The sequence below is a fragment of the Lolium perenne genome, chromosome 2, assembly GCF_019359855.2.
Source record: "Lolium perenne isolate Kyuss_39 chromosome 2, Kyuss_2.0, whole genome shotgun sequence".
Taxonomy (NCBI): Eukaryota; Viridiplantae; Streptophyta; class Magnoliopsida; order Poales; family Poaceae; genus Lolium; species Lolium perenne.
Window position 1 is genome coordinate 87125051 of NC_067245.2, and position 25774 is coordinate 87150824.

A 25774-nucleotide genomic window follows, 5' to 3' on the forward strand; every position below is an offset into this window, starting at 1 on the left:
TACTAACTAATTTTCTCATGCCAAAATCTAATTTCAAGGATAAATAAAAACATGATGAATTACTTGGAATATCAATAATGCTGCTAGGTAGATATGGTGGACACAACTGGCAAACTTTGTTTCATGATGGTTGGATGCACGATTATAGTTCATACTCAGCACAAGCGAAGTCTAGCAAATTACTGGGAGCGACCAACTAAGAGAGCAATAATGACCATAATCATGCATAACGATAAAACATTATCAATCAAAGCATAAAGTGATATTACAAGCCAAAAACTAAATGATCATAGAGGTTTTAGTTGACTGGTTATAATCATAACATGGTGTAAGCATTCGCCAAGTCAACCCAATAAAGCATCAAAGGAGAATACCACAATATTATGATTTTATGATAGAAACAACACATGATTCTTTCAATGACACATTATGCACTCTCAGCCATTTGAAACAAGTCATGCAACAGCAATAAATACTAAGCATATGACAAGAATAACATCCAACATGACATGCCAAAGTCTATGCCACAGTCTAGACAAGCTTCCTTTTGCATCACTATAGGCATGAAACATTTTACTCGTATCCAACACCAATAAATTTATTTGAAATAGATCTCAGAGATGAAATAATATGTACCAGAGAGCTAATCATACATAAATAAATAATAATAATGAGCTCTGAACATAATTCAAGTGAAAGAACAAGAGCGAAACGCAGTACCAGAAAACTAGAACACTCGCAGATCAATAACAGCGAAAACTAGAACGTTCTATGCAATTAAAAAGGAGAAGATCTTTCTACCACACAAGAATTCTAGGATATAACCATATGATACAGAAAAAAAACTAAAAACAAAAATAAATACGCCCGAAGAACAATACATATCATATGAAGCAATACAAATACAGCGTATGGAAAGATGATATGTTGCTTTGTTGATGACAAGGGGATGCCTTGGGCATCCCCAAGCTTTGACGCTTGTACCTCTTGAATATTTCTTGGGGTGCAGGAGCATCCCCAAGCTTGAGCTTTTCTCCATTCTTCATCTCATCACATCATTCTTCTCTCCCTACACTTGAAAACTTCCTTCATCCAAAACTTCACACAATTCTTGATTAGCAACATTAGTACAATCAAAATAAACAAATCCTCTTGGGTTCAGTACTAATATATATCAAACATATATTAAAGCATTGGATACTTTAGAAACTCTTCAAAAAGCTCTTCGATCAAAAGAACTAAAAAAGAAAGAGATTTAAGAGGCAAATGCAAATAGTGCAGAAATCTGTCAAAACTGAACATCAGGTAAAGATCGAATTTCCTAAAAATCATATGTTACTCATCTCAAAAACTGGTAAACTAACGAAACATAGATAATAACCTGGGGCATATGCATTAAAAATGGCAGCTCAAAATTTTGCTCTGGTATTAATATAAATTTTTATGGTGACAACACAAAACATGTTTTCAGGACAGCAACTTCTCCAAATCTTACTTTCTTCCTATTAGAGCCTATTATTGGCACAAAAACAAAATAAAATAATAAGGAGAGGTTATTACATAGGTAATAACTTCCAATACTCAACATAAAATAAAAATTACAGAAATAAAATAATGGTTCGTCTCCCATAAGCGCTTTTCTTTAATGCCTTTCAGGTAGGCGTAGTAATTTAAGAAGATGCTCACATAAAAATATAAATTGAAGTAAAAGAGGGCATCAAGAAGCAAATATGAAACACATTTAAGTCTAATCCACTTTCTATGAAAAATAAGCTTGTAAAGAAACAAGTCATAGAATCACAAAGCAACAAGCATAGGAAAGCAAAACAAGTGAAACTTCAAAATTTTCAACATAGAGAGGTGAAACTTAATATTGTTGAGATACATAAAACCATGTTTCCCCCTCTCATAATAAGTTCCAATAGCATCATTAATAAATTAACAATATAACTATCACATAAAACATTCTTATCATGAGCCGCATGCATAAAATAATTATTACTCCCCACATAAGCATAGTCATTCTTATTAATTGTAGTGGGAGCAAATTCAATAAAATAGCTATCATTATCATTCTCATCACCATAATCGTCAAATATAAGAGGCATATTGTAATCATAATTAACTTTCTCCTCAATAGTAGGTGGACTGAAAATATCATATTCATCATTGTAATCATCATATATCGGAGGTATAGTATCATTATAAGCAATAGAGTAGTTATCTTCCAAAGTGTTCTCATTTGTAAATATATTATCATTGGAAGGAATATGGATAGTACTAATACTACAAAAATTATTAACATCATCATTTTCAGAATTGGTACAAAAGAGATTTTCAATATCAAAAGTAGTGTGCTTTTCCCAATTATGATCACTACTATAGGTAACAAGCATACGGACATCATCGAGTTCAGACTCATCAATGGATTTGCGAAGAGTGCCTTCTTTCTTGTTTGCTTCAACAAAAGCCTTGTGCCTCGACTCCTGCTCCACCTTCATCTTCTTCTTCAGCTTCTTCAGTTCTTCCTTTAGGCTTGCATTTTTGTTCCGAGCTTCGGCTACTAGCCTGTTAGCCTCTTGCACTTGATGATCTGAAGATTTAGCAGCCTTGCGGAGTTGGAAGTTTTCTGCCTCTAGTCGAACGAACTGATCAGCAAAGTCTACCACAATGCCGACTGCATCATGAATTGGCTGTAGTAAAAGAATCAAAGGAGTGTGTTAGGATATACAACAAGCATATCTTAACCTATATTTGGCTTTGCTCAAAAGCCAATTACCGGCTCAGGGGCTGCTGGGTACTAACTACTAAAGAAATACTTACATGATTATTCGAAGATGGAGGAAGAGAGGCGCTTGCCGAAGGAGCGACTGTATAAGCTTTAACCTTGGCTACGACTCTTCTTGGCGGAAGATCGGCAGAAGGTTCATCTTCGACAGATAAAGGTGTCGACACTTTTGTTAACTCTGGATTCTCAAAGTACATCCTCGCCTTCTTCGAAGGGGGAACATCTTCATCTTAATCAGAACTATTTTAGGAAAATATGGATTATTATAGATTCAAAGGATATCAAAAATTAAGAGAAGTAAACATGAAGAGAAAGAAACTTACAGAAGAGACATCAAATCGTCTTCTTCGGCGAAGAGTCTTGATGATCTTCTTGGTGCTGGGTGATACGTCCAATTTGCATCACTATTTTATATCATAATTTGCTGTTATTCATTGATATATTTCATATTTGGAGATGATACTCATGTTATTTCATCTATTTTGCATGATTCATGATTATTGGAGGATCGCGCACCGGAGTCAGGATTCTACTGGAAAAAGCGCCGTCAGAATGCAATACTTCGGAAGATCAACAGTTGACGGAAATTATATGAAAAATCCTATTTTTCCAAAAGACGAAGGGAGCCAGAAGGGGGAGCCGAGGGGACCCGAGGTGGGCCCACCTCATAGGCCGGCGAGGCCCAAGGCCTGGCCGCGCTGCCCTGTGAGGAGGGGGCCCACAGCCCCCTCTCGCCTCCTTTTCTTCGCGAACATCTTCGTCCCGAAAACCTAAGCTCCAGGGGATAGGTCGCGAAGAGTCACAGCCGCCTCTGCGAGGCGGAGAACACCAGAGAGAAAAGAGCTCTCCGGCAGGCTGAGATCCGCCGGGGAAATTCCCTCCCGGAGGGGGAAATCGACGCCATCGTCACCGCCATCAAGTTGGACATCATCTCCATCACCATCATCATCATCTTCATCATCATCACCGCTGTCTCCACCGCTGCACATCGTCACCGCTGTAGCAATTTGGGTTTGATCTTGATTGTTTGATAGGGGAAACTCTCCCGGTGTTGATTTCTACTTGTTATTGAGGCTATTGAGTGAAACCGTTGAACCAAGGTTTATGTTCAGATTGTTATTCATCATCATATCACCTCTGATCATGTTCCATATGATGTCTCGTGAGTAGTTCGTTTAGTTCTTGAGGACATGGGTGAAGTCTAAATGTTAGTAGTGAAGTATGGTTGAGTAATATTCAATGTTATGATATTTAAGTTGTGGTGTTATTCTTCTAGTGGTGTCGTGTGAACGTCGACTACACGACACTTCACCTTTATGGGCCTAGGGGAATGCATCTTGTACTCGTTTGCCAATTGCGGGGTTGCCGGAGTGACAGAAACCTAAACCCCTGTTGGTATATCGATGCAGGAGGGATAACAGGATCTCAGAGTTTAAGGCTGTGGTTAGATTTTATCTTAATTACTTTCTTGTAGTTGCGGATGCTTGCAAGGGGTATAATCACAAGTATGTATTAGTCCTTGGAAGGGCGGTACATTAACATAGGTTCACCCACACAACACTTATCAAAACAATGAAGATTAATTAGCCGTATGTAGCGAAAGCACTAGACTAAAATCCCGTGTGTCCTCAGGAACGTTTGGTCATTATAAGCAAACAAACCGGCTTGTCCTTTGTGCTAAAAAGGATTGGGCCACTCACTGCAATTGTTACTCTCGCACTTTACTTACTCGTACTTTATTCATCTGTTACATCAAAACCCCCTGAATACTTGTCTGTGAGCATTTACAGAGAATCCTTCATCGAAACTGATTGTCAACACCTTCTGCTCCTCGTTGGGATCAACATTCTTACTTATCGAAGATACTACGATACACCCCCTATACCTGTGGGTCATCAAGACTATTTTCTGGCGCCGTTGCCGGGGAGTGAAGCGCTATTGGTAAGTTGAATTGGTAAGGGAAATCTCTACTGTTTGTGCTGATTTTATTTCTGCCTGCTGCCATAATTCATTATGGAGAGATCTTCTCTTGAGTTTTTATTTGGAAAATCTACTACTACTGCAAAGGTAGTGGATGAGGCGCCAGGTAAGGAAGAAATACCATACAAAATACCTATGAAAATTATTGAACGTGTAGTGGATAACCGTTATACAGGGGATGGAACTGTCCATCCTGGAGATCATTTACTATTCTTACATGAATATGTGGTTTATTCAAGTGTGCAGGTATTGCTATGGATGAAGTGAGGAAGAAACTATTCTCTATATCGCCACTACAGGAAATCCGGTCTATTGCAACAATAATTATTGCAACGGCCAGTATTCGTTGCAATAGAATGCAATATTGCCACGAAACCCCCATTCGTGGTAATAGCCTCCACGTATTGCCACAATTTAGTTTTGTCGCGGTAGTCACCGTTTTTGTTGCAAAAGAGGGCGTGTATTGCAACAAAACATAGCGGCGTTGTAATATGTTGGTCCTATTGCGACAATTACGCTTTGTTGCATAAACTTGCCACCTTGTTGCAATAGAGCCTAGCTAATGCAACAAAAGCATAAAATTGTGGTTATATTTGAAAAGATATTGCAACATTTCCCCATGTTGCGCTAAGTATTCACATTGTTGCAAAAAATAACTTGTATTGCAACAAAATACTAGTTTGTCGTAATACTAGTGTTTTGCCTCAAACCCATTTCATTGCAATAATTATTTGCATATTGCAACAAATTACGTATCAATGGTAGTATATATAAGATATTGCAACAATCATGGATTGTTCAATCTTTATTAAAAGATGCAATAGGTATCATTATCGCTGATTAGTTCAGTTTCCTTTTTATTATAAGGAAAAAAATTAATTGCAAAAAGTAGGTTTCAAAGCTCGCACCTCGCATGTGCAGGCAAGCGCCTCTAACCAACGGGCCAAGGCTTGCTTGTTGTGAAGAGTACAGACAAAACTCTTTTGTAGTAAATTTACACGCTTTTTGCAACTATTCATGATTTTTCCATTGTCACAAAACTTAATTGCCAAGGCTTTCATGATTTTTCCATTGTGATAAAACTTTCAAAGGCAACAAGCCCTGTTGGATTTTTCCAGTTAGTTCATCATGCGAGGTAATTTTCAGTTATAACATACATTACTTCGCATGTGTGTGCCTCCATTGAAAGTATCGGGATTGAGACGTATATGCAGTACCTGAAGCAATTGGTCCCTAATTTTGCCTGGTAACACCACTACGGCGCAGACACTGCTCCTCGATGCACGCCAAATCAAATTCGATGAGTAGAACGCAGGGAATAACGAAATCCGTCCCAGACTGATGAAATTGCACGCGGGGCCTCACTTTGCCTTTCGGGATGAGATGGACGCACCGCTATTGAAGAACCCTAGCGGCGGCGCTGCAAGACGAGGGAAGGGCGGCCACGGCGTCAAAGGCGAAGGACGGGAGGAGCTGTCGTTGGCAATTTTGTTTTTTTCTTTAATGTCTAATTTGACCCACCGTTTCAGCCCAAAGTGTAATAAAGATTTTTTTAACAGAATGGTGATATCACTTACCCTCTGTTCCATAACGATCCTTTACCTTTCCCGATCAGAAATGTCACTGAATATGTCAATAAATCCCACAAATTTCTCTGTCAGTTATTACAAGGATTGTGTGCCTGACTGCATGTATGTTAAAAGGATTTATATTTGTGGGAGCTCCCTTGATTTAGATAGACGGAAAGAAATTAAATGGTAGGTACATGGGCAAAGCAATCACACTAGCGTGATTTACAAATATTGCATGCGGTTCATTTAAGAAAAAAGATTGCATGCAACAGTGCTACTCCTCAATTCTAGCTAGGGGCAAATTTAACAACAAACCTGATTATTAGAAGTAAATTGAAATTATGCAGACTCATTAGGGAATGAGATGATTAGAAGTTTGATTGCTGCTATAACTTGTAAGACGAAAGTAACCTGATGATTCATCCAAAACAATTATGAAGTTTCAAACTTGCATATTGCATATGATATTCCCACAATCACAGATATAGTTATACAACAGGAAAAGTGATTTCATTGTTTAACAAGCATACTTATATACAATAAAAGATAGAGTTATCCAGCACCAAAAGTGATTTCGATGGTACCAGCAACCACTTGGTTGAACTTACTTAAACCAAGTTCCAAGTGCACAACTTTAACATCCAACTTAACAAAATAGGACACCACTTCTAAAACTTGCTTGCACTTAAAGAAGATCCAAATGCATCCAACTTAACAAACTAAGACAGCACTGCTAGAACTTGCTTGCAGTAACATCTACCAGTCCAGGTGCAGAACTTTTACATGCATCAAACTTAATAAAATAAGACACCAGTTGACAGGTAAAACACTAGGAAAGCTATATTTCCACCATCCTAACCATCTAGAGGGTTTCCAAGTTGGAAAGTGTCGACATAAGTGTACTGTATTTAGCATTTGGTTCCTGGTTCATTCCTTCGCTGCCGGAATCATCCACATGAATGTCTCTTGCACCTTCATTATGATCTGCATTACTTCCCATGTTGGTGCCCCTAATGAGAGTATTGAGCATGTCACACAACCCAGCACCATCGTCTACAGCGTCTTCATCATCACAATCATCAGAAATGTTGCCCTCATCTGGTTGCTCACCATGGTATATCCAATTAGTGTAGGTCGGATCCATACCATTGTGCAACAAGTGACTATGAACATCCCTCTTTTTTCTCCGAGCATTATTCAGACATTTCCTACATGGGCATGTGGCAGTTGAATTTGGACGAGCATCAGGAAAAGCGAGCCTCAAGAAATCCTTCAGGCCAGTTTGCCACTCAGCAGAATCTCTATCCTTATCCAACCAGCTCTTATCTCCTGTCATTTTTTCTTGTGTTCGTAAAGTCAGTCCTGTAAAAAAAACATAGCGGCTGCATTAGTGGCTGGATTACAGTGAGCATCATCACTATGCATTATGATCAAGTATTTTAAGAGAATATCCCAAGAAAGGAAAACAAAGCAGATCCCAGCATCCCCAAAAATATAATGGAAGATTTAACAAAAATAATTAAACTAGATGACTGACCACATGTTGTTCATCATGTTCTTATAAGTACATTCAGTACAAGGGAGAAAACGGTAGGAAACTTATATATTTTCCCAGGTTGGTTTTACTACTAAAGCTTGAACTTTAGAATTTAAGAAAGTTTAGTACCACTTCTGAGTAGAAGCTTATATATTTTGCCAAGCCCCCAATTCCCCAAACTGAACCTGGACGGCGACGCACAGCTGCAGCTTACATGCGTCGACAAGGCAGGAAACAGACTCAAAACTAGTCTGAGGTGCAGGTGATGTAAAATAAAGAAAAAGTACAGATATAACTTGCCCAAAATTCAGAAGACTAAAACGTTGTTTCTGTTTTGTTTTTTCAGATTGCATAGGCTTTATTACGTCTGAAATATGAAGTGAAAAAAGCCCCTTTGTTCATTTGAAGGCTTTCTTCGAAAGAGTTGTTGCAAAGAAGTGACAAACTGTAGAACAAGATGAAAATCAGGACAATATGCAAGTCAAAGATGTGGGCATCATCAGTACCAGTCTCAGTCTCCAAGGTTTTTCAGTTACCATTAATATTCAGTTATAGCATACATTACTTCTCATGTGTGCAGGGGCGGTTTTACCAGGTAGTTCGACAGGAAGAAGAAAGGGGAACGAACGAACTGTATTTTTGCTGCTTAGCTCCCACCTGGGCCTTATGGTGCGCGAGCCAAACTATAGTACTAACACATAAGGAAATTATATCGCTACTATTTTGGGATGACTTGCCCAGCATACACGCATACACATGCATTGGTACATAATCTGAATTGCACAAGACGGGTTCAAAAGGAAAAAAATTGCACAAGACTAATTTTGTTGAAGGCAATTTAATTTAGCATGAGCCTACCCTCTGTTTTCGTTCAAGAATCGCCACTGCTTGTGTGTGCCCCTATTGGGAGTATTGGGATTGAGACGTTTATGCAATACCTGATTCACTTCGTCCCTATTTTTGCCCTGGTGTTGTTCACATCAAATCTGCCAAATCAAAATCGATGAGTAGGATTCAGGAAAAAACGAAATCCATCCCAGAAGTTGATCAAATTGCACGCGGGGGCTGACCTTGCGGTTGGGAATGAGGAGGATGCACCGCCGTTGGGAATGAGGAGGACGCACCGCCGTTGAAGAATCCTAGCGGCGGTGCTGCATGACGAGATAAGGGCGGTCACGGCGGCGTGAAAGACGAAGGACGGGAGAAGCTGTCTTAGGTTGGTTTTTTTTCCGTAATTGTCTAATTTGACTTACCGTTTCAGCCCAAAATTTAGAGGCCCAGACTATTAGCCCAAAATTAATATAGAGTTTTTTTTTTTCCAGAATGGTGATATCGATCAGTTAACGATGGGAGGGAACTGCTATACGCCGACCTGGTCGGCGCGTGCGGGGTGCCGCACACCCCCAGCGATCAGGTCGGGTAGTTTGGGCCGCGGCCCATTAGCTCAGGTACGTTTTTTTCTTTTTTTCTTCTTCTCTTTCTTCTGTTTTTTTTCTGTTATTAACATTTTTCTTTTTCAAAATCTAACATTTTTTATGAAATTATTTTTCAAGAATTTTTTTAAAATATGAACATTTTTAAATTCAACAGTTTTAAAATTTGAACGATTTTATATTTTGAATATTTTTCAAAATTTGAACATTTTTCACGTTGGAACGGTTTTTTAATTTGAATGGTTTTTTAATTTGAACATTTTTCATGTTTGAACAATTTTCAAGTTTGAACAATTTTTAAATTTGAACGGTTTTTAAATTTGTACATTTTTATGTTTGAACAATTTTCATGTTTGAACGATTTTTAAATTTGAACGGTTTTCAGATTTTGAACGGTTTTTTATATTTGAACATTTTTTTAATTTAATTTTTTAAAATATTTCTATTTTTTGAATCTGAAAAATAAAAGTAAAAAAAAGGAAACAGAAAAAACGAAAGAAAAAGGAAAACAGAAAACAGAAAAAAGAAAACAGGAAAAAAAGAAACAGAAAATAAAAAACAAAAAATAAAAGAAGAATCGAAAAAGGAGGCAGCCCGCACCTAACTGGGCCGGCCCGTACCGCGTGCGGGGTGTGCGGCGCGCGGTACGCGCCGACCTGGTCGGTGTATAGGGTTTGCCATGGGATCCGGCACACCGAGAGTATAATTTCTCCAGAAAGGTCAAGCACTTGAGGAACCGTAGAGTGAACTGAAATTATGCAGACCCCATTTGGGAATGAGATAATTAGAAGTTTGATCAACTTGTAGGACGAAAGTAATCTGGTGATTCACGATGGCTCCCCGCCGTTGCTCCTCCTCCGGCTACCACGGCCAAGAGGCCACTTCGACGTCGAGATCCGCTCCGGCGAGGAGTGCATCCGCCTCGGCACGTTCGAGGCGGCACACGAGGCGGCGCGCGCCTACGACGCCATCGCGTGGCGCCTCCTCCGCTCCCGCCGCACAATGAACTTCGACGATGTGTGGACGCGGGAGCAGGCGGCGGCGCTCGCGCCGCCGTCGCCAGCCGTCACGCGCGAGCAGCAATGGCGCCAGTGTGAGCTCGAGCAGCGGCTCGTCATCACGGAGCGTGACGAGCGCCTCCGCCTCGAGCGGGCGCGGCAGTTCCCGGAGGACATCGCCGCGATGGAGGCATTCTACACGCAGAAGGTGGAGGAGAAGGCGGCGGCGGAGAAGAAGAAGGCGGACCGCGAGCAGCGCCAGGCGGCGTCGGCGGCGAGGAAGGCGGAGAGGGTGGAGAAGGCCGCGAGGAAGGTGGAGAAGAAGAAAAACGGCGTCGGGCCGTCGACGATCGTCCTCTCCTCCTCCTCCTCCTCCTTCGAGTGGACATCCACTCCGGTGTCCGACACCACCCACTCGTTGGACTTCGACTGGGACTCGGAGTAGATTAGGGTAGTTTCAAATAAATGTCGATGTACCATCGAACTTCCTTCATGAGCGTAGCCAGTACCGCGCGATAGCGGTGGAGGAAGAGGGACAGTACTACAAAAATCCTTACCATCGGTGCATGGATTTGGGCTATCGATGGCGCATTCACGTTCGCCGGCGATAACCTCGCCGGTGGTAAGGGGTTATCCCCGGCACCTTCGTGTTCGCCAGCGCGCGGTAATATGAATATACCCCCGGCGCATAAGACCAATTCGCCAGCGGCCGCTCGGCGAGCAGCAACCCATCGTGGTTGAAGGCGAAGCAGCAGGTCAGCCGCCGGCGTCGAGGTCGCCGTGATCCAGTCCATCTGCAGAGCGGGCGGCCGGGACGCGAGCTGCATCTCGCAGCCGCCAGTATCAAGGTCATCATGCGGCCAGGATGCGAGCTGCATCTCGCAACCGCCATCGATGTCGCGTGGTCCGGGACATTTTTTTCAATTTTTTTCATTATTCTAAACATTCCCTCCAAAACGAATAGTTTCCCACCGCCTAATTTAGCTTCTACAGTAGTTTGCGCCAATATTTTCCAACCTCCCGGTAAATCCCCCTAATTAATGTCCTTATAAAATATTTTGTTCCCACCAAAATAGCCTATATTTAACCTTCCCGCTAAACTACCCCGTAACTATCGATTATATAGTGCTCTAAACTAAATCACGGCGTCATCACACGCGATTGGATCTGAGGTCTCTTCCCAGGTTCCTCCTCACAGAATTATCACGGCGTCAACACAGCAAACAACACGGACGGTAATTCACTTCCTATCTCCTCCCATCCAGAACAACAACTAGATCGCCGACGGCCGCCGTGCACCTATTCTTCCCCTGCATCCCCGCCTCCGATTTCCCCTGCATCACGAGCGAAGTTCCCACCTCCCGCGGGTAGCGCCGGCTCGTACGCATCAAGTCGGGGTCCATCGCCAAATGGGTGACCCGGAGTTGGAGATGCGGCCGCGTTCATCACCAAGCCCCAACCCTGACCCTCCATAGATGGACCATCGCATCCTAGAACAGTACGTCGGCGAGATTGGTATTCCCTGCTAGCACGAGATTGGTATTCCCTGCTCCACATCCTGATTCGCGTTCTGTTGGTAGGCCAATACAGTATATCCGGTTCCTTTAAACTACTGCTAGATTGGTATTCCCTGCTCCACATCCTGATTCGCGTTCTCTTGGTAGGCCAATACAGTACATCCTGATTTGCATTAGTTCTATTGCAACCCATCTCAACAAATCTGATAGAGTTAGCCGCACGAACCTCTGCAATTTTTAGATGGATATCATCTTCAATTTTGTGCTTAATAATAATAGATTGGTAAGCAGTTTGCTGCACCCTTGAGTGGAAGCAAACCAGGTTCTCATAAGGTGATGCAATAACTTTCTATGTTTTCCATGTCACTGCCTGAATATTCCAAATGCTTTTCTTCACCAGATTCATCAGTTCTAGGATTTTTTTTCTATGTATAAACCCTCATTTTCGTCTTGGCAAGCAGGCCCGTATCCGGAGCGTGTGCAGCCTGTGCAGTCGCACAGGGCCTCCAAAAAACTGGGGCATCAAACTTTCTGATTAGTAGTAGTACTAGTTTTAGTTTTAGTGGATGTATGACCATCGCATAATCAATCATTAGGCAATAAAAGTACTGCAATAAACTTGGAATTCTAGTCGTCTAGGCACACTTCCACAGGAAGTGTATATAGACTCATTGATATTTTTAGAATTCAAGAACAACTAGATAATAGTATAGTACTTCTGCCGTTTGTAAAAAGATATTTTTTCCGGTTGAAAATACAGTAATTGTTTAAAAATGGATGTACTTCTGCCCTAGATACATCTATTTTTTCGCAATTATTTTAAACCGGAGAAAGTATAGTACTTTTGTATGGAATAATTTATGTGCTAAGTGTTCCAATAATTTATAGTACTTTTCTATGGAATAATTTATGTGGAATAATTTATGTGCTAATTTTTCTATACCATTCGGAGTGTGTACCTGAAGATGTACAATGGTATGTGACATGTTTTTTCTACGGTCGCATTTTAGGTTGCACTTTAGCAGGGCCATTGTTAAATTTCGCACAGGGCCTCTGAATGCTCAGATACGGCCATGTTATTGTTAGTGCAAGTTTCAGCTTCCATGAGATGCCCGAAATGCTTTTGTTCGCCAGATTCTGTTCAGGAGCCTTTTTCTGTAACTTGCTTGCTATGGTGGCTGCCTTTTGGTGCTATGATAGCCATACCCAGCTGTAGCTGTTGCCTGTAGCTTTATTCAGAGCTCGTGTGCAGTATATGACACTGTTTTATTTGTACTAGGTTGTATGCAGTTATGCACTTTTATAACATCTAACTTGTTTCTTGTCTAATGTTTGAATAACACATTATATACTGATGTTCAAATTTAGCTAATCCTAATTCATACAATATTAATTTCAATTGAGTGAACTTCTTACTCGATTGCTTCTTCCCTTCTATCCTCTGAAGTATTTTTTATGATTGATAATTGAATTTGTGATGATTCTAACTGAAAATATGTGCTTAATGCATGTTCTGGATTAAACCGTGCTTCTAAACATTTTGTACATTGTGAGTTTGTGATCTTTCAGACTTTCAAAATCTGCGTGTGCAATCGTACTATGGAACTCTGAATAGTTTTGTCATCTATTTGACTAAAGCGAAGTTATGATGCCTTAAACAACCTGATCATTTTATCCTTTTTGTTCTCCTTGAAACCTGATACTGAAATTTCAGTGCTCCTTTTTGGTTCTACTTGAAACCTGATACTGAAACCGGATACTTACATGCAGATATGGTTAAATCCATTCATTACTAAATCGATTCTTTCCTATCTGAAACCAAAACTATTGCGTACATGCTACTCGTGTGCTTTACGTTTTGTGTTTTTTTCTGAATATGACTCAATTTTTGATCGTACCTACTCAAGGGCACAAGGATGAGTTCAACGGTGGATGCTGCTGGTACGCACCATATTTACTTCTTGATCACCTATCTGAATGGTGCAAATCAATATGGTTTGTTAATACTATGTCCCTTTATTGTTTTGTGTGCAGTAAGGAAAGGCTCTGTTGTCTTAACAAGGACGGAAAGTATAACCGAATACATAAACAAGGGTGGACAACCCAGATCTGGTAAACTGTTTATCTCACTTTAGTTGTCCCTATCGTTTGCTATAATGCATAAAATCCTTGGATGGGTTAAATTGCTAAATCTTGTACATATACTCAAGGACAATCTGACACTCTAGTGTCAGCTAATGACATGTGTGTCCTGCATGAATGGCCATCCCATGCATGTTCAAGTGCTTTGCCGCATTGCTTATTGAGATCATGCCTCCATGATGCACCTTTCTTGGCATAACCTGATTTCACTAGTCTTATTTATCTCATAAGTTATACAGATTGCATTCTTGCCAAATGTGTTAATACTAGTACTAACTGGAGACCATCAAGACTCAGACCGCCCATTTTTGGTTCTCATGTTTAATCTCTAATACATATAATATTTTAGTATTTCCTTGAAATTACATACTGAAAGCATATACTTGATTGCAAGTAGCAGAATCAGAGCATCTTGTTTGCACTTCTGTAGATCACATCATGTTATTTTGTGGTTATTTTAATTCTACTACTGTAGGTCATTTGCACTTGTATAGGTCACACCATCTATAAATCATTCACTCAAATAGGATCTTTGTACTATTTTCACATTGTAGTTCATCATGCAACTGAAACACTGAATCGTGAAGTAATCAAAATTTACTTTATAATTTTATCTCATCAACAGTGCAAGCCTTCTGTCAGTTCAGTGCATTCCCTTTTGGTTTACACCTGGGTATGTTGCATGGTTAACACGTTGCATGGTTAACACCTGGGCATTCAATCATAGATATTGCCTTACATAATTTCATTAGGTATTAGCTTGTTGACACAACTTACTTGCTTTATTTAATATAGGCTTGTAGTAATTTTTTTTCCTCATTTTTTTGATTGCAGGACCCAAAGACTTAGCTGGACAGGGTTGAAGTACACAAAAAACGCACATAGTTTATAGAGTTCAACTACCATGGTAGCAATGGACTCAACTCTGCTGGATTGCTACATTTTACTTTAGTTGCATTTGATGGATATTTGATATGAGAATTATGATTTGTATGAACCTACATATTATACGTGTGGATTTGAATTTTGAAATTCAATGGTTGTATTTTTTTATGGTTGCGATAAGCTATTGCCACAACTCACTTTCTGTTGCCTTAGGTTAGCACCACGAAAAATAGTGTTGCGTCAAATCCTAGTCGCCATAACTACATGCTTTGTTGCGCTAGGATGTAGCAACGAAGAACTTTTTATTGTTGCGATAAATTGTTACCACATTTTTTATGCATGATGTGATAACTATTTGGCGCAACGGAATAAAAATTTGTTGAAATAGAGTATCTCCACAAAACCTTCAAATTGTGGCGGTAACTTCTTGCTACAAACATTTTAGACGCTGCAAAAAGTATGTAACGCCACAATTGTGAATTTTGTTGAAAAAGAGTATCTCCACGAAAAGTTCGCATTGTCGCAGTAGCTTCTTGCTACAAGTTTTTTCCCGTTGCGATAAGCATTTGGTGCCACGAAACTGGATTTTGTTGAAATAGAGTATCGCCACGAAATGTTACAATTGTCGCAACACCTTCCCGCCACAAATTTTTTTACTGTTGCCATACCTATTTATCGCGACGAGTGGAATGATTGTCGCCATAAGTTAATACCACGAGCGTAGCGGTTCGTGGCTAATGGCTAATGCTACAAACCAGTAGATGTTGCCATAGGTTATCGCCACGGCTCGCTATCGCCACGAAAGAGAGTGCGCCACAAAACTTAGGTCGTTGGCATAGGTTATTGCCACAAATGTCTATCGCCACAAACTGGCAAACGCCACGACACGGCTGCATGTTGCGACAAGCTATCTCCACAAACCAAATTGTGGAGACAAGTGAGTGCTGCCACGGGAAAACATGTGGCAACTTCCCACATGGTTGTTGCAATAGATCGCTTTGTTGCCACAATCGCGTTTTCGTTGCAATAGCCTATTACCATACATGTAATTGCAACGCTTGCCAACGAACGTCATTTCGTGGCAATAGGTGCATATTGCCACAAAACGACATCTATTGCGACAATTTTTTTTGTTGCAATAGACCCGATTCCTTGTAGTGCGCTGTCTGGTAAAGCGGCGCATTGGTATAAATTACTGGATAATGGGGATTCTCTTGAATGGAATGATATTGTGCCCCGGTTTTATTCTAAGTTCTATCCTCCAAGTGAAATTCACAAAGATCGGAATCGCATATATAATTTTTGGCCTCATGATGGAGAGAGTATTGCCCAAGCGTGGGGGAGATTGAAGTCTTTAATGCTCAAATGCCCCATTCATGAGCTTCCTGGTAATGTTATTATTGATAATTTCTATGCAGGACTTTCTTTTGAAGACAAGACCTTGCTGGATACTTCTTGTTCTGGATCATTTACACGCAACAAGGAAGAGTTTAAAAGGGACCTTCTTAATCGGATCCAGGAAAATACTGAAGGATGGGAGAACGACAAAGATAGAGAATCAGGTATAAATTATGATTACAAATGCATTGAAGCTTTTATGGATACTGATAAATTTCGTAATATGAGTGCTACTTATGGTCTTGATTCTCAAGTTGCTGCAAATCTTTATAAAGATTTTGCCTCTCATTATGAATTGCCTAAGAAGAACTTTGATAAGTATCATGAACCGTATAAAGATAAAATTGATTCATCTATAAATAAATGTGTTGTAGTTGAAACTGTTGATCATGTTATTCCTGAAGCTTATATTTAAAAAACTCCTTTTCCTGCTAAAATGAAGGACTACTCTGTTATAAATAGTGCGGTTCATAAAAGTGAAAAGAAACCTATAGAACCTGAAGAACAAATAAAAGTTGAACCTGCTGTTGCAATAGTTAAAGATCTTGTGACTGAAAATGTGGAGGATGGTCATATTATTTTCTGTGAAGATGCTTCTAATATTGTTTCACATCCTAACAAGTCTAAGAAAGCTAGTGTTCCTATGCTATCTGTTAGAATTGGAGATCATTGTTATTATGGTTTATGTGATATTGGTGCAAGTATTAGTGCTATTCCTTATGAGCTTTACACGGAGATTATGCACGAAATTGGTTTTTGTGAACTTGAAGATATTGATGTGGTTATTCGGCTGGCTAATAGAGAAACTATCTCTCCAATTGGTATTGTTCGAGATGTGGAAGTTCTATGCGGTAAGATTAAATATCTTGCTGACTTTTTGGTACTTGGTTCTGCTGCTAGTAAATATTGTCCTATCATTTTTGGTAGACCTTTTCTAAATACTTGTGGAGCTATTATAGATTGCAAGAAAGAGAAAATTTTGACTAAATTTGCTGGTGAATCTTATGAGTTTAACTTCTCTAAATTTACCAAAACTCCTTATAAAGCTGATTTGCCTAATAATGATTTTAAAGTTGAACAGTGTGCATCTATTGTTCTTGCTCCTAATAATCCCTTGCAGCAACATTTGGAGAATAGCAAGAGTGAAGTTTTTAGGGAAGAAAGAGATGAGCTTGATGAAATTTTCCTTCGTCAACCTATTCTTAAGCATGATTTACCGGTAGAAGATCTGGGTACAACACCACCACCAGAGGAAGATCCTGTCTTTGATTTAAAACCATTGCCTGATAATCTTAAATATGCTCATATTGATGATAAGAAAATATATCCTGTTATTATTAGTTCTAAGCTTTCAGAGATTGAAGAAGAAAGGTTATTGGAAATATTGAAGAAACACCGAGGTGCTATTGGCTACACTCTTGATGACTTGAAGGGGATTTCTCCCTCTATTTGCCAACATGCCATTAATATGGAAGATGATGCAAAGCCTGTTGTTGAACCTCAACGTCGTCTAATTCCTAAGATGAAGGATGTGGTAAGAAATGAGGTATTAAGACTTCTTGAAGCTGGTATTATATATCCTATTGCTGATAGTAGATGGGTTAGTCATGTGCATTGTGTTCCTAAGAAAGGAGGAATGACTGTTGTGCCTAATGATAATGATGAGCTCATACCTCAAAGAGTAGTTGTAGGGTATAGAATGTGCATTGATTATCGTAAAGTTAATAAGGTTACTAAAAAAGATCATTACCCTTTGCCTTTTATTGATCAAATGTTAGAAAGGTTATCTAAAAATACTCATTTTTGCTTTCTTGACGGTTATTCTGGGTTTTCACAAATTGCTGTTAAAACTAAGGATCAAGAGAAAACCACTTTCACTTGTCCCTATGGAACTTATGCTTATAGACGTATGCCTTTTGGTTTATGTAATGCTCCTGCTACTTTTCAAAGATGCATGTCTGCTATTTTTCATGGCTTTTGCGAGAGTATTGTAGAGGTATTCATGGATGATTTTTCTGTCTATGGGAATTCTTTTGATAATTGCTTGCGGAACCTTGATAAAGTTTTGCAGAGATGTGAAGAAACTAACCTTGTTCTTAATTGGGAGAAATGCCACTTTATGGTTAATGAAGGAATTGTATTGGGACATAAAATTTCCGAGAGAGGTATTGAAGTTGATAGAGCTAAAGTTGAAGCAATTGAGAAGATGCCCTATCCTAGGGATGTTAAAGGTATTCGTAGTGTTCTTGGTCATGCTGGGTTTTATAGGAGGTTTATTAAAGACTTCTCCAAGATTTCAAAGCCTCTTACTAATCTTCTTCAAAAAGATGTACCTTTTGTTTTTGATGATGATTGTAAGGAAGCTTTTGAAACTCTAAAGAAAGCCTTAACAACTGCTCCTATAGTTGAACGTCCTAATTGGAACTTACCATTTGAAATTATGTGTGATGCTAGTGATTTTACTGTAGGCGCTGTTCCTGGACAGCGAGTAAATAAAAAGTTGAATGTTATTCATTATGCTAGTAAAACCGTTGATGCTGCTCAAAGAAATTATGCTACTACTGAAAAAGAATTGTTAGCTGTAGTCTTTGCTTGCGATAAGTTTAGATCTTATATTGTTGATTCAAAAGTTACTATACATACTGATCATGCTGCAATCAGATACCTTATGCAAAAGAAAGATGCTAAGCCAAGGCTTATTAGATGGGTACTTCTGTTGCAAGAATTTGATTTACATATTGTAGATAGGAAAGGTGCTGATAATCCTGTTGCTGATAATTTGTCTAGATTGGAAAATATTGCTTATGATCCTGTTCCTGTTAATGCTAGTTTTCCAAATGAACAATTGGCTGTAATAAAGGTGAGCTCGCGAGACAGTCCTTGGTATGCTGATTATGCTAACTTTATTGTCTCCAAGTACTTGCCTCCAACCTTTTCAGCTCAGCAAAGGAGGAAATTCTTTTATGACTTGAGGCATTATTTCTGGGACGACCCACACTTATATAAAGAAGGAGTGGATGGTATTCTGCGAAGATGTGTTCCCGAATATGAACAGCAAGAGATATTGAGTAAATGTCATGGTAGTGCTTATGGAGGACATCACGCCGGAGATAGAACCGCGCAAAAGGTTCTACAATCAGGTTTTTATTGGCCGACTCTCTTCAAAGATGCAAGGAAGTTTATCTTATCTTGTGATGAATGTCAAAGGGTTGGTAATATCTCTAGACGCAATGAAATGCCTATGAATTATACTCTTGTTATTGAACCGTTCGATTGTTGGGGATTTGACTTCATGGGACCCTTTCCCTCTTCAGAAGGTAACACTCATATACTTGTTGCTGTTGATTATGTTACTAAATGGGTGGAAGCCATACCTACAAAAAGTGTTGATGGTGAGACCTCTTTAAGAATGCTTTTAGATATTATTTTTCCTAGATTTGGAGTTCCTAGATATATTATGACTGATGGAGGTTCTCATTTTATTCATGGTGGTTTTAGAAAAACTCTTGCTAAATATGGTATTAATCATAGAATTGCTTCCGCTTATCATCCTCAAACTAGTGGGCAAGTAGAACTATCAAATAGAGAAATTAAATCTATCTTGCAAAAGACTGTTAATAAAACTAGAAAGAATTGGGCTAGTAAATTGAAGGAAGCACTATGGGCTTATAGAACTGCTTATAAAAATCCCATGGGAATGTCACCTTATAAAATGGTTTATGGAAAAGCTTGTCATTTACCTTTAGAACTAGAGCACAAAGCTTATTGGGCTGTTAGAGAATTAAATAAAGATCCTAAACTAGCTGGTAATAAGAGGTTGCTGCAATTGAGTTCTCTAGATGAATGGAGAAGTGAAGCTTATGAAAATGCTAAACTCTTTAAAGAGAAAGTTAAAAAATGGCATGGTAGAAGGATTATCAAAAGAGAATTTAATATTGGGGATAAAGTCCTATTGTATCGGTCTCGTCTCAGATTCTTTGCAGGGAAATTACTCTCGAAATGGGAAGGACCATATGTTGTTGAGGAGGTGTATCGTTCAGGAGCGATTAAAATTAGCTCTCTCCAAGGCAATGCCACACAAGTGGTGAATGGACAAAGACTCAAGCATTATATCTCAGGTGATTCTTACAATATAGATGTTGATGTTATTCGAGTGGAAACACCGGAGGCCTTCATCAAAGGTCAAATTGACAGCCCGCCAGAACTCGACTTTGAATAGGTAATAGTACTGGTAATAAAAAGTTCGCAATTTACTTTCTGAACAATGTTTTTGCTGTTTTTGGAAAATATGAAAAATTACGAGATCGAAACGGAGTGGAGGAGACGCACGAGGGCGTGCCCCCATAGGCCGGCGCGGCCAGGCCTTGGCCCGCGCCGCCCTATGAGCTGGCCGCCTTGTCGCCTCTTTCCGACTCTGGTTCGACCTGGTACTTTCCTTTTGACATAAAAATTCCTGCTATATAATCCCCCGGACCCCTGGAGGTCCATATATCGTTTTCTCGACTTGTTTTGTTTCGAGTTGTTTCTACCAGGATTTGCTTCGGATCTAGAGGTACCATGTCTTCGTCGGAAACTCCGAAGGACAGCTCCTGCAAGGACGTCGACAACTTGTACATGAACAAGCTGAGGATGCATCCCAAGGAGTTGCTGCTCGTTGATGGGGAGCTGCAGATCAAAGATGTCCAGGGTCCTAAGGGAGAAGGAAGCTTGGAAGACAGGATGGAGAAGCTAGAACAAGAGGTCTTCAACTACAAGAAGATGGCTGAGCGTGAGGTGGATATCTTCCATAAGATTGTGTCTGAACTCATTGCTGAACACGAGAAGGAAACTGCAAAGCTATGGGGCGACATCCTCTCACTTCACGACACAACCAACAAACTCCAAGCTCAACTCTATGACGTTCAGAATCAGAACTGTGAGTATGAAAACAGGTTTAAACACATAAGCCATGCTGCTAGTTTCAGGATTCCCGAGACCAAGATGTCATTTGTTGATGGAGAGCCTCTTCCTTGGAAGTCTGATGACGGGAATTCATCACCACCATCGCCGAGGGAGTAATTCATCATCGGTATTGGCATCCCCTTGGTTTGTTCCAAGCTTGGGGGAGTGCCGCGGTATCACATCATCACTACCTTTTACTTTTTACTATCAAGTAGTGTCATATCATGAGTAGGGAAGTTATCATATAAGATAGGTTGCAGTTTGGAAGTATCTCTCCTTTAGTTTATTGTCTATGTATCCCTTGGTGTGAGTTATCGTTATGGAATATTAATGAGAAGTCTTATCATTTACATGTTGCACATCTTATTTTAGTTTGCAATCCTTATTATATGATTGATCTTGCTATTAGTATTGGTATCACTTTGGGAGCATTGAATAAATCTATTTGGTTTTGGCAAACTTAGCATTGGTCAATAGCAACAACATTTTGAGGTTTAAGTAGAAAAGAGAAATACATGTAGTTGTTTCATTATCTTTCTTTCTTGTTAATTCATAGCTTATTATTCTAAAGTTAAAACTGTTTGTGCTTGCAAGGAAGATGCATGATTGTTTCTATCACATGTATATTTGTTTGTTTCCCTCGACTCTTATGCTTGCTAATTAACCTTGCTAGCCAAAGACGTGTACTGAGAGGGAATACTTCTCGTGCATCCAAACCTTAACCCAAACCTATGTCATTTGTGTCCACCATAACTACCTACTACATGGTATTTCCTGCCATTCCAAGTAAATACTTCGTGTGCTACCTTTAAATAATTCAAAATTTACTATCTCTTATTTGTGTTAATGTTTTATAGCTCATGAGGAAGTATGTGGTGTTTTATCTTTCAATCTTGTTGGGCAACTTTCACCAATGGACTAGTGGCTTCATCCGCTTATCCAATAACTTTGCAAAAAGAGCTGGCAATCGGATTCCCAGTCCCAAATTAATTAACCTAAATAGACACTCCTCCATGGTATGTGATTGATGGACGGCACCCGAAGGATTCGGTTAGCCATGGCTTGTGTAAGCAAAGGTTGGGGGGAGTGTCATCATAATAAAACTAAAATAAAAAGGCACTCCTTCATGGTATGAGATTGTTGGCAGGCACCCGAGGATTCGGTTAGCCATGGTTTGTGAAAGAAAGGTTGGAAGGAGTGCCACATAAAAATAAAATGGGATCCGCTCTTTGAAGGTTTGTCTGGCAAGGGGGTCAGAGTACCCGCTACCAGTCGTTGACAACAACAAACACCTCTCAAAATGTTACTTTCATTCTCTTTATATGATTTCAAAAATGAAAAAGCTCTAGCACATGATTTAATCCCTGCTTCCCTCTGCGAAGGGCCTGTCTTTTACTTTATGTTGAGTCAGTAAACCTATTTCCCTCCATCTTAAGCCAGCATTTGAGTTGTTGTGATCAAACTACTATATTGTGATTTACCTCATCATGTTTTTTACTCTTCCTTGTTTAGTACAAGTTTTATCTGAATGAATATAGCTTTGAAAGTTATCAATGATCATGAGGAGATTATTAAGATTGAGTATGCAAGTTGTGCCATATAAACTTTAACATGAGAGCGCTGCTCAATAAGATAAGTATAACCTGTTAATTGTTCTCTGACCAAGAACGAAGTTTGCCATCACCAACTATGATTTCTTATGCACCTTTATTTGTGATTACCTTATACTTGTTTCAAGTTGAATTATATGAGGAAGTTGTTTACTAGAATGTCTTGTGTGAATGAATATGATGCTTCTTGTCCGTATTTTATTTATCGACTCTTCACTCCATAAACATGTGGTCCTGTTTACCAAGTTCAGTTTCGCTTGGGGACAAGCGAAGTCTAAGCTTGGGGGGAGTTGATACGTCCAATTTGCATCACTATTTTATATCATAATTTGCTGTTATTCATTGATATATTTCATATTTGGAGATGATACTCATGTTATTTCATCTATTTTGCATGATTCATGATTATTGGAGGATCGCGCATCGGAGTCAGGATTCTGCTGGAAAAAGCGCCGTCAGAATGCAATACTTCAGAAGATCAACAGTTGACGGAAATTATATGAAAAATCCTATTTTTCCAGATGACGAAGGGAGCCAGAAGGGGGAGCCGAGGGGACCCGAGGTGGGCCCACCTCATAGGCCGGCGCGGCCCAAGGCCTGGCCGCGCCGCCCTGTGAGGAGGGGGCCCACAGCCCCCTCTCGCCTCCTTTTCTTCGCGAACGTCTTCATCCCGAAAACCTAAGCTCCAGGGGATAGGTCGCGAAGAGTCACAGCCACCTCTGCGAGGCGGAGAACACCAGAGAGAAAAGAGCTCTCCGGCAGGCTGAGATCCGCCGGGGAAATTCCCTCCCGGAGGGGGAAATCGACGCCATCGTCACCGCCATCAAGTTGGACATCATCTCCATCACCATCATCATCATCTTCATCATCATCACCGCCGTCTCCACCGCTGCACATCATCACCGCTGTAGCAATTTGGGTTTGATCTTGATTGTTTGGTAGGGGAAACTCTCCCAGTGTTGATTTCTACTTGTTATTGATGCTATTGAGTGAAACCGTTGAACCAAGGTTTATGTTCAAATTGTTATTCATCATCATATCACCTCTGATCATGTCCCATATGATGTCTCGTGAGTAGTTCGTTTAGTTCTTGAGCACATGGGTGAAGTCTAAATGTTAGTAGTGAAGTATGGTTGAGTAATATTCAATGTTATGATATTTAAGTTGTGGTGTTATTCTTCTAGTGGTGTCGTGTGAACGTCGACTACATGACACTTCACCTTCATGGGCCTAGGGGAATGCACCTTGTACTCGTTTGCCAATTGCGGGGTTGCCGGAGTGACAGAAACCTAAACCCCCGTTGGTATATCGGTGCAGGAGGGATAGCAGGATCTCAGAGTTTAAGGCTGTGGTTAGATTTATCTTAATTACTTTCTTGTAGTTGCGGATGCTTGCAAGGGGTATAATCACAAGTATGTATTAGTCCTAGGAAGGGCGGTACATTAGCATAGGTTCACCCACACAACACTTATCAAAACAATGAAGATTAATTTGCCATATGTAGCGAAAGCACTAGACTAAAATCCCGTGTGTCCTCAGGAACGTTTGGTCATTATAAGTAAACAAACCGGCTTGTCCTTTGTGCTAAAAAGGATTGGGCCACTCGCTGCAATTGTTACTCTCGCACTTTACTTACTCGTACTTTATTCATTTGTTACATCAAAACCCCCTGAATACTTGTCTGTGAGCATTTACAGAGAATCCTTCATCGAAACTGCTTGTCAACACCTTCTGCTCCTCGTTGGGATCGACATTCTTACTTATCGAAGATACTACGATACACCCCCTATACTTGTGGGTCATCACTGGGGGAGCTGAAGCTTCGCGAGAAGGCGCTGGAGAAGGACTTACTTCAACATCATCGTCGTTGTGTCCGCTACGACTCGACTCCGCTGTGGCCATCAAATCTTCATTGATTCTCCTGCGACACCTGGAGAAAAGTGCATCATCATCAAGAGACTCATCTCCCGAAGCATCGCTATCTTCAAACACGCCAGGATCAACTTCAATCTCTTCAGCAGCATCATCATCTTTGGGAGTTGTCCCGCTTTCGGGTGTTGAAGGGTAGCACAGGACGATGGTGGACGGCTGACATTGACTCTAAAGCAATTGAAAAGTGTTAAATTCTAAGTACAAAGAATGATATTGACTCTAAAGCAATTGAAAAGATATATACCTCTGAAGGAAGACGATCAAGGCCGAAAGGGACATGAACCAAAGTCATAGCGATAACGTCCTTTTGGATGAAGCAAGTTCGGCGTCTTACTTCATCCCGAAGTTCGCTCTCTGAGAAATCATCTGTGCTGATTCGGGTTTGGCCGTCGGTGCTTGCGTATTTCCAAAGTGGATGCTTTCTCGACATCACCGGTTGCGCCCGACGGTGCAAGAACAACGCAATCACTTCGTTCCACTCATTGTTTGACCTCCTGCACTCTTCAAATCCAATATCTTCTCGTATAGTTGGCCGGCCACCTCGCTTTCTTTGGCAGTCAAGATATTTTGCCAAGATTTCTTTGGCACTACCTCAAGGACATCTTCAAATGGCGGCAGGTTGAAGCGCTGGCCTGATGTAGGGCGGTCCCGAAGATAGAACCACTTTTGTCGCCAGCCCTGGACAGAATCCCTCATCAGAAAGTTGAAGTAATTAACCTCCTTTCTGACGAAGAAGCCGATGCCACCGACCACATGAGGGCCTTCGTCTCCGCTATGGCGTTTGACAGAAAAATTCCTCCAAAGGCCCCACTAGGGGTCAATGCCGAGGAAAGCCTCACACACCGTGATAAAAATGGAATGGTGGAGGATGGAATTCGGGGTCAGCTACCAGAGCTAGATCCCGTAGGAGAAAAGAAGACATCGTAGGATTTCGTGGGCTGGAAGAGAAAGCCCACGATGCAGAAAAGTAACAAACATAACAATGAAACCCTTCGGGGGCTTCGGGCGAGCGCAGAACCTGGATGAACAAAGTTTGATTCGG

General features: G+C 40.4%; 1 long non-coding RNA gene across 1 annotated transcript; it reads left to right on the plus strand.

The window, feature by feature from the left end:
* Positions 1-11446: 11446 nt before the first annotated feature.
* Positions 11447-15031, plus strand: LOC127330113 (uncharacterized). Its single transcript, XR_007869127.2, has 4 exons — positions 11447-11542; positions 13732-13765; positions 13859-13936; positions 14801-15031. It is a non-coding gene; the product is annotated as an uncharacterized lncRNA (long non-coding RNA).
* The last annotated feature ends 10743 nt before the right edge of the window (positions 15032-25774 follow it).